Source organism: Pleurodeles waltl, chromosome 4_1 (genome assembly GCF_031143425.1).
Source record: "Pleurodeles waltl isolate 20211129_DDA chromosome 4_1, aPleWal1.hap1.20221129, whole genome shotgun sequence".
In the NCBI taxonomy this organism is placed as follows: domain Eukaryota; kingdom Metazoa; phylum Chordata; class Amphibia; order Caudata; family Salamandridae; genus Pleurodeles; species Pleurodeles waltl.
The window spans coordinates 75,835,933-75,848,814 of record NC_090442.1 but is presented as its reverse complement, the minus strand read 5'-3'; the positions used below and the strand labels follow the sequence as shown (position 1 = coordinate 75,848,814).

Here is a 12,882-nt window from a genome sequence, read left to right as displayed (position 1 = left end):
GTTTTATGTGCATCCTTAAGACTGTTGTGCGAAAATTAACAGTTTTCACACTCACGCCCAGTAACTGCACCATGGATCAATTTGAGTAAAACAAGAGTTCGTACATTGGCACACAGAGACAAATTGAAATTTGTGTACACAGCATGATACTGTGTACTTTAATACATCTTTCTACATTCTGTAGTGTGCAGCACACAGATAATGTTTTACGGCATGGATTTATTAACAAGCATTGCTTCTAATAATTGAGCATATAGCAGAAATTGCAGGTGCAAAGAAAAAATACATGGGTAAACAAATCACAAGTTTCTAAATTCCACTGTATTTACCACAGCACAGCTGATTTGTTGTGCTTTAAGAAACACTGTGTGCCTGTACAGAAGCAAAGATGTGAGTGTGTGGACACTGTATGCCCGTAATGCTTTCACAAATGTCCTTATACTGTAACAGAAGTCTCTGCAGTTTTAGAACTGAGTTTGGACAGTAGCATGTGTGCTTACTGATAGTAATATGTGTAAGAAACAAATGCCTGAATGCTGTTACTTGTGTCTTTCTCCAGTAGCACAACTATTTACTGTAATTAGTATGTAAGGTAACGTCGGCTAGACAAAACTGGACCCAAATGCTGATACACTGTGACTGGCCTGTGTACTGTTTCCAGTGTGTTTCACTAGTATCACGCCAGCTTACCGTTACTAGAATGTACAGTAAGACTGGTCCAATATGTATACCATATCAAATTGTTTTACCATAAAACAAAGATATAGCATTGTTAAAGACATTAGCACGTGAGGGACACAGAAATTGCATTTTAAAAGACATCTATGTGAACTTGCATTGATTAGAAGAGATAGTGACTGTGTGAGAGCTGTATGGTACTGCTAACCAAAGCACTGTTAAAAAGAAGTCTTTCCTCACTAGAGTTGTGTTCTGTCAATGTCTGAGGCAGTGGATTTTTAAATGAGCTAGGAGGCTTATACTGGCTGTGTCACTGACAGCATTGCACACTTACTGCAGAGAGTGAGCAGACGAGAGACTTTGACTGAAATTTAGGGCACAGAGTGCAGAAGAGAGTAAGACTCACTCTCACTTCCAGCATGGTGAGTAGACAAGAGAGTAAACTAGTCCCACAGCTGGAATCCCAGAGTAGGTATAACTCAGTGCTAGTCAGAGTCCATGGTATTAAATGTGACGTCTGCACTCTACAGCCTGCTGCACGCAGTAATAAGGTGTGTGTGAAGGCATGTTTCTGGAAAAGAGGATGTGTATAGCCCAGCAGTAAAGTATGCGACTGCAGATCAAGAGGTCCCCATTTCAAGTCTTGCTTCCCACTTCTCCTTTTAAGGAACAAAAAAAAAAATTCTCTCTTAATTATTTCAATTTCTGGTGATTTCTCGAAAGTATGTCACAGAAAAACCACTAATTAAAAAGAGTTTTAGGTTTTATCTGCGTCCGTAAGAGGGTTGTGTGAAAGGACCAGCAGCCGGTCTCCATAGCAGTCCCTGTGACTAGTGAAGCAAGAGTAAGCTTGAGAGTGAATTGGCACCCTTGGCCTAGGACCTGCTGTCATGCTATGTATTTTGGTGTGCATAGTGAAGCAGCAGGTGTGTTGAGTGTGTCCATCAGCTTGTAGCCAGGGGCATGAGTCAGGCTGTGTCCCAGACCCTGTGACTAATAAATCAGCAGGTGGTATAGAGACAGCCTATAAAAGAGGAAGTCGTTCTGATGAGATCCACAGCAGCAGTTTCTAGTACATCCACTTCCAGATATTACAACAAGGGGGTATATCTCAGTGGTAGAGCATTTGACTGCAGATCAAGAGGGCCCTGGTTCAAATCCAGGTGCCCCCTTAATACTTTAAAGATGCTGTCAATTTCTTTCTGTATCGCTTTTTTCAATTCTTGGGGAATTTTTGAAAGTATGTCACACTAAAACGACTAATTAAGCAAAATAGCTCAAAGTTTTATGTGCATCCTTAAGACTCTTGTTGAAAATTAACAGTTTTCACACTCACACCCAGTAACTGCACCATGGATCAATCTGGGTGCCCCCTTCACACATGAAAGAAGCTGTCAATTTCTTTCCATATCACTTTCTACAATTCTTGGGGATTTATTGAAAGTATTTCACACTCAAACGACTATTTAAACAAAATAGCTCAAAGTTTTATGTGCATCCTTAAGACTGTTGTGCGAAAATTAACAGTTTTCACACTCACGCCCAGTAACTGCACCATGGATCAATTTGAGTAAAACAAGAGTTCGTACATTGGCACACAGAGACAAATTGAAATTTGTGTACACAGCATGATACTGTGTACTTTAATACATCTTTCTACATTCTGGAGTGTGCAGCACACAGATAATGTTTTACGGCATGGATTTATTAACAAGCATTGCTTCTAATATTTGAGCATATAGCAGAAATTGCAGATGCAAAGAAAAAATACATGGGTAAACAAATCACAAGTTTCTAAATTCCACTGTATTTACCACAGCACAGCTGATTTGTTGTGCTTTAAGAAACACTGTGTGCCTGTACAGCAGCAAAGATGTGAGTGTGTGGACACTGTATGCCCGTAATGCTTTCACAAATGTCCTTATACTGTAACAGAAGTCTCTGCAGTTTTAGAACTGAGTTTGGACAGTAGCATGTGTGCTTACTGATAGTAATATGTGTAAGAAACAAATGCCTGCATGCTGTTACTTGTGTCTTTCTCCAGTAGCACACCTATTTACTGTAATTAGTATGTAAGGTAACGTCGGCTAGACAAAACTGGACCCAAATGCTGGTACACTGTGACTGGCCTGTGTACTGTTTCCAGTGTGTTTCACTAGTATCACGCCAGCTTACCGTTACTAGAATGTACAGTAAGACCGGTACAATATGTATACCATATCAAATTGTTTTGCCATAAAACAAAGATATAGCATTGTTAAAGACATTACCACGTGAGGGACACAGAAATTGCATTTTAAAAGACATCTATGTGAACTTGCATCGATCAGAAGAGATAGTGACTGTGTGAGAGTTGTATGGTACTGCTAAACAAAGCACTGTTAAAAATAAGTCTTTCCTCACTAGAGTTGTGTTCTGTCAATGTCTGAGGCAGTGGATTTTTAAATGAGCTAGGAGGCTTAGACTGGCTGAGTCACTGACAGCTTTGCACACTTACTGCAGAGAGTGAGCAGACAAGAGACTAAGACTGAAATTTAGGGCACAGAGTGATTGCAGAAGAGAGTAAGACTCACTCTCACTTCCACCATGGTGAGTAGACAAGAGAGTAAGCTAGTCCCACAGCTGGAATCCCAGAGTAGGTATAACTCAGTGCTAGTCAGAGTCCATGGTATTATATGTGACGTCTGCACTCTACAGCCTGCTGCTCGCAGTAATAAGGTGTGTGTGAAGGCATAACTCTTGAGTGAGGATCTGTATAGCTCAGCAGTAAAGTATGTGACTGCAGATCAAGAGGTCCCCAGTTCAAGTCTTGCTTCCCACTTCACCTTTTAAGGAACAAAAAAAAATGTATCTCTTAATTATTTCAATTTCTGGTGATTTCTCGAAAGTATGTCACAGAAAAACCACTAATTAAAAAGAGTTTTAGGTTTTATCTGCGTCCGTAAGAGGGTTGTGTGAAAGGACCAGCAGCCGGTCTCCATAGCAGTCCCTGTGACTAGTGAAGCAAGAGAAAGCTTGAGAGTGAATTGGCACCCTTGGCCTAGGACCTGCTGTCATGCTATGTATTTTGTTGTGAATCGTGAAGCAGCAGGTGTGTTGAGTGTGTCCATCAGCTTGTAGCCAGGGGCATGAGTCAGGCTGTGTCCCAGACCCTGTGACTAATAAATCAGCAGGTGGTATAGAGAGCCTATAAAAGAGGAAGTCGTTCTGATGAGATCCACAGCAGCAGTTTCTAGTACATCCACTTCCAGATATTACAACAAGGGGGTATAGCTCAGGGGTAGAGCATTTGACTGCAGATCAAGAGGGCCCTGGTTCAAATCCAGGTGCCCCCTTAATACTTTAAAGATGCTGTCAATTTCTTTCTGTATCGCTTTTTTCAATTCTTGGGGAATTTTTGAAAGTATGTCACACTAAAACGACTAATTAAGCAAAATAGCTCAAAGTTTTATGTGCATCCTTAAGACTCTTGTTGAAAATTAACAGTTTTCACACTCACACCCAGTAACTGCACCATGGATCAATCTGGGTGCCCCCTTCACACATGAAAGAAGCTGTCAATTTCTTTCCATATCACTTTCTACAATTCTTGGGGATTTATTGAAAGTATTTCACACTCAAACGACTATTTAAACAAAATAGCTCAAAGTTTTATGTGCATCCTAAAGACTGTTGTGCGAAAATTAACAGTTTTCACACTCACGCCCAGTAACTGCACCATGGATCAATTCGAGTAAAACAAGAGTTCGTACATTGGCACACAGAGACAAATTGAAATTTGTGTACACAGCATGATACTGTGTACTTTAATACATCTTTCTACATTCTGGAGTGTGCAGCACACAGATAATGTTTTACGGCATGGATTTATTAACAAGCATTGCTTCTAATATTTGAGCATATAGCAGAAATTGCAGATGCAAAGAAAAAATACATGGGTAAACAAATCACAAGTTTCTAAATTCCACTGTATTTACCACAGCACAGCTGATTTGTTGTGCTTTAAGAAACACTGTGTGCCTGTACAGCAGCAAAGATGTGAGTGTGTGGACACTGTATGCCCGTAATGCTTTCACAAATGTCCTTATACTGTAACAGAAGTCTCTGCAGTTTTAGAACTGAGTTTGGACAGTAGCATGTGTGCTTACTGATAGTAATATGTGTAAGAAACAAATGCCTGCATGCTGTTACTTGTGTCTTTCTCCAGTAGCACACCTATTTACTGTAATTAGTATGTAAGGTAACGTCGGCTACACAAAACTGGACCCAAATGCTGGTACACTGTGACTGGCCTGTGTACTGTTTCCAGTGTGTTTCACTAGTATCACGCCAGCTTACCGTTACTAGAATGTACAGTAAGACCGGTACAATATGTATACCATATCAAATTGTTTTGCCATAAAACAAAGATATAGCATTGTTAAAGACATTACCACGTGAGGGACACAGAAATTGCATTTTAAAAGACATCTATGTGAACTTGCATCGATCAGAAGAGATAGTGACTGTGTGAGAGTTGTATGGTACTGCTAAACAAAGCACTTTTAAAAATAAGTCTTTCCTCACTAGAGTTGTGTTCTGTCAATGTCTGAGGCAGTGGATTTTTAAATGAGCTAGGAGGCTTAGACTGGCTGAGTCACTGACAGCTTTGCACACTTACTGCAGAGAGTGAGCAGACAAGAGACTAAGACTGAAATTTAGGGCACAGAGTGATTGCAGAAGAGAGTAAGACTCACTCTCACTTCCAGCATGGTGAGTAGACAAGAGAGTAAGCTAGTCCCACATCTGGAATCCCAGAGTAGGTATAACTCAGTGCTAGTCAGAGTCCATGGTATTATATATGACGTCTGCACTCTACAGCCTGCTGCTCGCAGTAATAAGGTGTGTGTGAAGGGATAACTCTTTCATGAGGATCTGTATAGCTCAACAGTAATGTATGTAACTGCAGATCAAGAGGTCCCCAGTTCAAGTCTTGCTTCCCACTTCACCTTTTAAAGAACAAAAAAAAATGTATCTCTTACTTATTTCAATTTCTGGTGATTTCTCGAAAGTATGTCACAGAAAAACCACTAATTAAAAAGAGTTTTAGGTTTTATCTGCGTCCGTAAGAGGGTTGTGTGAAAGGACCAGCAGCCGGTCTCCATAGCAGTCCCTGTGACTAGTGAAGCAAGAGTAAGCTTGAGAGTGAATTGGCGCCCTTGGCCTAGGACCTGCTGTCATGCTATGTATTTTGTTGTGAATCGTGAAGCAGCAGGTGTGTTGAGTGTGTCCATCAGCTTGTAGCCAGGGGCATGAGTCAGGCTGTGTCCCAGACCCTGTGACTAATAAATCAGCAGGTGGTATAGAGAGCCTATAAAAGAGGAAGTCGTTCTGATGAGATCCACAGCAGCAGCTTCTAGTACATCCACTTCCAGATATTACAACAAGGGGGTATAGCTCAGTGGTAGAGCATTTGACTGCAGATCAAGAGGGCCCTGGTTCAAATCCAGGTGCCCCCTTAATACTTTAAAGAAGCTGTCAATTTCTTTCTGTATCGCTTTTTTCAATTCTTGGGGATTTTTTGAAAGTATGTCACACTAAAACGACTAATTAAGCAAAATAGCTCAAAGTTTTACGTGCATCCTTAAGACTCTTGTTGAAAATTAACAGTTTTCACACTCACACCCAGTAACTGCACCATGGATCAATCTGGGTGCCCCCTTCACACATGAAAGAAGCTGTCAATTTCTTTCTATATCACTTTCTACAATTCTTGGGGATTTATTGAAAGTATTTCACACTAAAACGACTATTTAAACAAAATAGCTCAAAGTTTTATGTGCATCCTTAAGTCTGTTGTGCGAAAATTAACAGTTTTCACACTCACGCCCAGTAACTGCACCATGGATCAATTCGAGTAAAACAAGAGTTCGTACATTGGCACACAGAGACAAATTGAAATTTGTGTACACAGCATGATACTGTGTACTTTAATACATCTTTCTACATTCTGTAGTGTGCAGCACACAGATAATGTTTTACGGCATGGATTTATTAACAAGCATTGCTTCTAATAATTGAGCATATAGCAGAAATTGCAGGTGCAAAGAAAAAATACATGGGTAAACAAATCACAAGTTTCTAAATTCCACTGTATTTACCACAGCACAGCTGATTTGTTGTGCTTTAAGAATCACTGTGTGCCTGTACAGCAGCAAAGATGTGAGTGTGTGGACACTGTATGCCCGTAATGCTTTCACAAATGTTCTTATACTGTAACAGAAGTCTCTTCAGTTTTAGAACTGAGTTTGGACAGTAGCATGTGTGCTTACTGATAGTAATATGTGTAAGAAACAAATGCCTGCATGCTGTTACTTGTGTCTTTCTCCAGTAGCGCAACTATTTACTGTAATTAGTATGTAAGGTAACGTCGGCTAGACAAAACTGGACCCAAATGCTGATACACTGTGACTGGCCTGTGTACTGTTTCCAGTGTGTTTCACTAGTATCACGCCAGCTTACCGTTACTAGAATGTACAGTAAGACTGGTCCAATATGTATACCATATCAAATTGGTTTGCCATAAAACAAAGATATAGCATTGTTAAAGACATTACCACGTGAGGGACACAGAAATTGCATTTTAAAAGACATCTATGTGAACTTGCATCGATTAGAAGAGATAGTGACTGTGTGAGAGCTGTATGGTACTGCCAACCAAAGCACTGTTAAAAAGAAGTCTTTCCTCACTAGAGTTGTGTTCTGTCAATGTCTGAGGCAGTGGATTTTTAAATGAGCTAGGAGGCTTAGACTGGCTGAGTCACTGACAGCATTGCACACTTACTGCAGAGAGTGAGCAGACGAGAGACTAAGACTGAAATTTAGGGCACAGAGTGATTGCAGAAGAGAGTAAGACTCACTCTCACTTCCAGCATGGTGAGTAGACAAGAGAGTAAGCTAGTCTCACAGCTGGAATCCCAGAGTAGGTATAACTCAGTGCTAGTCAGAGTCCATGGTATTATATGTGACGTCTGCACTCTACAGCCTGCTGCACACAGTAATAAGGTGTGTGTGAAGGCATATTTCTAGGAAAGAAGATGTGTATAGCCCAGCAGTAAAGTATGTGACTGCAGATCAAGAGGTCCCCAGTTCAAGTCTTGCTTCCCACTTCTCCTCTTAAGGAACAAAAAAAAAATTCTCTCTTACTTATTTTAATTTCTGGTGATTTCTCGAAAGTATGTCACAGAAAAACCACTAATTAAAAAGAGTTTTAGGTTTTATCTGCGTCCGTAAGAGGGTTGTGTGAAAGGATCAGCAGCCGGTCTCCATAGCAGTCCCTGTGACTAGTGAAGCAAGAGTAAGTTTGAGAGTGAATTGGCACCCTTGGCCTAGGACCTGCTGTCATGCTATGTATTTTGGTGTGAATAGTGAAGCAGCAGGTGTGTTGAGTGTGTCCATCAGCTTGTAGCCAGGGGCATGAGTCAGGCTGTGTCCCAGACCCTGTGACTAATAAATCAGCAGGTGGTACAGAGAGCCTATAAAAGAGGAAGCCGTTCTGATGAGATCCACAGCAGCAGCTTCTAGTCCATCCAGTTCCAGATATTATAACAAGGGGGTGTAGCTCAGTGGTAGAGCATTTGACTGCAGATCAAGAGGTTCAAATCCAGGTGCCACCTTAGTACTTTAAAGAAGCTGTCAATTTCTTTCTGGATCGCTTTTTTCAATTCTTGGGGATTTTTGAAAGTATGTCACACTAAACCGACTAATTAAGCAAAATAGCTCAAAGTTTTATGTGCATCCTTAAGACTCTTGTTGAAAATTAACAGTTTTCACACTCACACCCAGTAACTGCACCATGGATCAATCTGGGTGCCCCCTTCACACATGAAAGAAGCTGTCAATTTCTTTCTATATCACTTTCTACAATTCTTGGGGATTTATTGAAAGTATTTCACACTAAAACGACTATTTAAACAAAATAGCTCAAAGTTTTATGTGCATCCTTAAGACTGTTGTGCGAAAATTAACAGTTTTCACACTCACGCCCAGTAACTGCACCATGGATCAATTCGAGTAAAACCAGAGTTCGTACATCGGCACACAGAGACAAATTGAAATTTGTGTACACAGCATGATACTGTGTACTTTAATACATCTTTCTACATTCTATAGTGTGCAGCACACAGATAATGTTTTACGGCATGGATTTATTAACAAGCATTGCTTCTAATATTTGAGCATGTAGCAGAAATTGCAGATGCAAAGAAAAAATACATGGGTAAACAAATAACAAGTTTCTAAATTCCACTATATTTACCACAGCACAGCTGATTTGTTCTGCTTTAAGAAACACTGTGTGCCTGTAGAGCAGCAAAGATGTGAGTGTGTGGACACTGTATGCCCGTAATGCTTTCACAAATGTCCTTATACTGTAACAGAAGTCTCTGCAGTTTTAGAACTGAGTTTGGACAGTAGCATGTGTGCTTACTGATAGTAATATGTGTAAGAAACAAATGCCTGCATGCTGTTACTTGTGTCTTTCTCCAGTAGCACACCTATTTACTGTAATTAGTATGTAAGGTAACGTCGGCTAGACAAAACTGGACCCAAATGCTGGTACACTGTGACTGGCCTCTGTACTGTTTCCAGTGTGTTTCACTAGTATCACGCCAGCTTACCGTTACTAGAATGTACAGTAAGACCGGTACAATATGTATACCATATCAAATTGTTTTACCATAAAACAAAGATATAGCATTGTTAAAGACATTACCACGTGAGGGACACAGAAATTGCATTTTAAAAGACATCTATGTGAACTTGCATCGATTAGAAGAGATAGTGACTGTGTGAGAGTTGTATGGTACTGCTAACCAAAGCACTGTTAAAAAGAAGTCTTTCCTCACTAGAGTTGTGTTCTGTCAATATCTGAGGCCGTGGAGTTTTTAAATGAGCTAGGAGGCTTAGACTGGCTGAGTCACTGACAGCTTTGCACACTTACTGCAGAGAGTGAGCAGACGAGAGACTAGGACTGAAATTTAGGGCACAGAGTGATTGCAGAAGAGAGTAAGACTCACTCTCACTTCCAGCATGGTGAGTAGACAAGAGAGTAAGCTAGTCCCACAGCTGGAATCCCAGAGTAGGTATAACTCAGTGCTAGTCAGAGTCCATGGTATTATATGTGACGTCTGCACTCTACAGCCTGCCGCACGCAGCAATAAGGTGTGTGTGAAGGCATAATTCTGGAAAAGAGGATGTGTATAGCTCAGCAGTAAAGTATGTGACTGCAGATCATGAGGTCCCCAGTTCAAGTCTTGCTTCCCACTTCTCCTTTTAAGAAACAAAAAAAAAATTCTCTGTTACTCATTTCAATTTCTGGAGATTTCTTGAAAGTATGTCACAGAAAAATCACTAATTAAAAAGAGTTTTAGGTTTTATCTGCGTCCGTAAGAGGGTTGTGTGAAAGGACCAGCAGCCGGTCTCCATAGCAGTCCCTGTGACTAGTGAAGCAAGAGTAAACTTGAGAGTGAATTGGCACCCTTGGCCTAGGACCTGCTGTCATGCTATGTATTTTGGTGTGCATAGTGAAGCAGCAGGTGTGTTGAGTGGGTCCATCAGCTTGTAGCCAGGGGCATGAGTCAGGCTGTGTCCCAGACCCTGTGACTAATAAATCAGCAGGTGGTATAGAGACAGCCTATAAAAGAGGAAGCCGTTCTGATAAGATCCACGGCAGCAGTTTCTAGTCCATCCAGTTCCAGATATTATAACAAGGGGGTATAGCTCAGTGGTAAAGCATTTGATTGCAGATCAAGATGTCCCTGGTTCAAATCCGGCTGCCCGCTTAATACTTTAAAGAAGCTGTCAATTTCTTTCTGTATCGCTTTTTTCAATTCTTGGGGATTTTTTGAAAGTATGTCACACTAAAACGACTAATTAAGCAAAATAGCTCAAAGTTTTATGTGCATCCTTAAGACTCTTGTTGAAAATTAACAGTTTTCACACTCACACCCAGTAACTGCACCATGGATCAATCTGGGTGCCCCCTTCACACGTGAAAGAAGCTTTCAATTTCTTTCTATATCACTTTCTACAATTCTTGGGGATTTATTGAAAGTATTTCACACTAAAACGACTATTTAAGCAAAATAGCTCAAAGTTTTATGTGCATCCTTAAGACTGTTGTGCGAAAATTAACAGTTTTCACACTCACGCCCAGTAACTGCACCATGGATCAATTCGAGTAAAACAAGAGTTCGTACATTGGCACACAGAGACAAATTGAAATTTGTGTACACAGCATGATACTGTGTACTTTAATACATCTTTCTACATTCTGCAGTGTGCAGCACCCAGATAATGTGTTACGGCATGGATTTATTAGCAAGCATTGCTTCTAATATTTGAGCATATAGCAGAAATTGCAGATGCAAAGAAAAAATACATGGGTAAACAAATCACAAGTTTCTTAATTCCACTGTATTTACCACAGCACAGCTGATTTGTTGTGCTTTAAGAAACACTGTGTGCCTGTACAGCAGCAAAGATGTGAGTGTGTGGACACTGTATGCCCGTAATGCTTTCACAAATGTCTTTATACTGTAACAGAAGTCTCTGCAGTTTTAGAACTGAGTTTGGACAGTAGCATGTGTGCTTTCTGATAGTAATATGTGTAAGAAACAAATGCCTGCATGCTGTTACTTGTGTCTTTCTCCAGTAGCACAACTATTTACTGTAATTAGTATGTAAGGTAACATCGGCTAGACAAAACTGGACCCAAATGCTGGTACACTGTGACTGGCCTGTGTACTGTTTCCAGTGTGTTTCACTAGTATCACGCCAGCTTACCGTTACTAGAATGTACATTAAGACTGGTCCAATACGTATACCATATCAAATTGTTTTACCATAAAACAAAGATATAACATTGTTAAAGACATTACCACGTGAGGGACACAGAAATTGCATTTTAAAAGACATCTATGTGAACTTGCATCGATTAGAAGAGATAGTGACTGTGTGAGAGCTGTATGGTACTGCTAACCAAAGCACTGTTAAAAAGAAGTCTTTCCTCACTAGAGTTGTGTTCTGTCAATGTCTGAGGCAGTGGATTTTTAAATGAGCTAGGAGGCTTAGACTGGCTGAGTCACTGACAGCTTTGCACACTTACTGCAGAGAGTGAGCAGACGAGAGACTAAGACTGAAATTTAGGGCACAGAGTGATTGCAGAAGAGAGTAAGACTCACTCTCACTTGCAGCATGGTGAGTAGACAAGAGAGTAAGCTAGTCCCACAGCTGGAATCCCATAGTAGGTATAACTCAGTGCTAGTCAGAGTCCATGGTATTATATGTGACGTCTGCACTCTACAGCCTGCTGCACGCAGTAATAAGGTGTGTGTGAAGGCATATTTCTGGAAAAGAGAATGTGTATAGCCCAGCAGTAAAGTATGTGACTGCAGATCAAGAGGTCCCCAGTTCAAGTCTTGCTTCCCACTTCTCCTTTTAAGGAACAAAAAAAAATTCTCTGTTACTTATTTCAATTTCTGGAGATTTCTCGAAAGTATGTCACAGAAAAACCATTAATTAAAAAGAGTTTTAGGTTTTATCTGCGTCCGTAAGAGGGTTGTGTGAAAGGACCAGCAGCCGGTCTCCATAGCAGTCCCTGTGACTAGTGAAGCAAGAGTAAGCTTGAGAGTGAATTGGCACCCTTGGCCTAGGATCTGCTGTCATGCTATGTATTTTGGTGTGCATAGTGAAGCATCAGGTGTGTTGAGTGTGTCCATCAGCTTGTAGCCAGGGGCATGAGTCAGGCTGTGTCCCAGACCCTGTGACTAATAAATCAGCAGGTGGTATAGAGACAGCCTATAAAAGAGGAAGCCTTCTGCTGAGATCCACAGCAGCAGTTTCTAGTCCATCCAGTTCCAGATATTACAACAAGGGGGTATAGCTCAATGCTAGAGCATTTGACTGCAGATCAAGAGGTCCCTGGTTCAAATCCAGACGCCCCGTTAATACTTTAAAGAAGCTGTTAATTTCTTTTTGTATCGCTTTTTTCAATTCTTGGGGATTTTTTGAAAGTATGTCACACTAAAACGACTAACTAAGCAAAATAGCTCAAAGTTTTATGTGCATCCTTAAGACTCTTGTTGAAAATTAACAGTTTTCACACTCACACCCAGTAACTGCACCATGGATCAATCTGGGTGCCCCCTTCACACATGAAAGAAG

At 40.7% G+C, this 12,882-nt stretch overlaps 4 non-coding genes across 4 annotated transcripts; all 4 read left to right on the top strand.

The window, feature by feature from the left end:
* The first annotated feature begins 1,778 nt into the window (after positions 1 to 1,778).
* TRNAC-GCA (transfer RNA cysteine (anticodon GCA)) lies at positions 1,779 to 1,850 on the top strand. The gene has a single exon. It is a non-coding gene; the product is annotated as a tRNA-Cys (tRNA).
* Positions 1,851 to 3,941: 2,091 nt separating this feature from the next.
* TRNAC-GCA (transfer RNA cysteine (anticodon GCA)) lies at positions 3,942 to 4,013 on the top strand. Its single transcript has one exon. It is a non-coding gene; the product is annotated as a tRNA-Cys (tRNA).
* Positions 4,014 to 6,104: 2,091 nt separating this feature from the next.
* TRNAC-GCA (transfer RNA cysteine (anticodon GCA)) lies at positions 6,105 to 6,176 on the top strand. The gene has a single exon. It is a non-coding gene; the product is annotated as a tRNA-Cys (tRNA).
* Positions 6,177 to 10,427: 4,251 nt separating this feature from the next.
* Positions 10,428 to 10,499, top strand: TRNAC-GCA (transfer RNA cysteine (anticodon GCA)). Its single transcript has one exon. It is a non-coding gene; the product is annotated as a tRNA-Cys (tRNA).
* Positions 10,500 to 12,882: the final 2,383 nt, after the last annotated feature.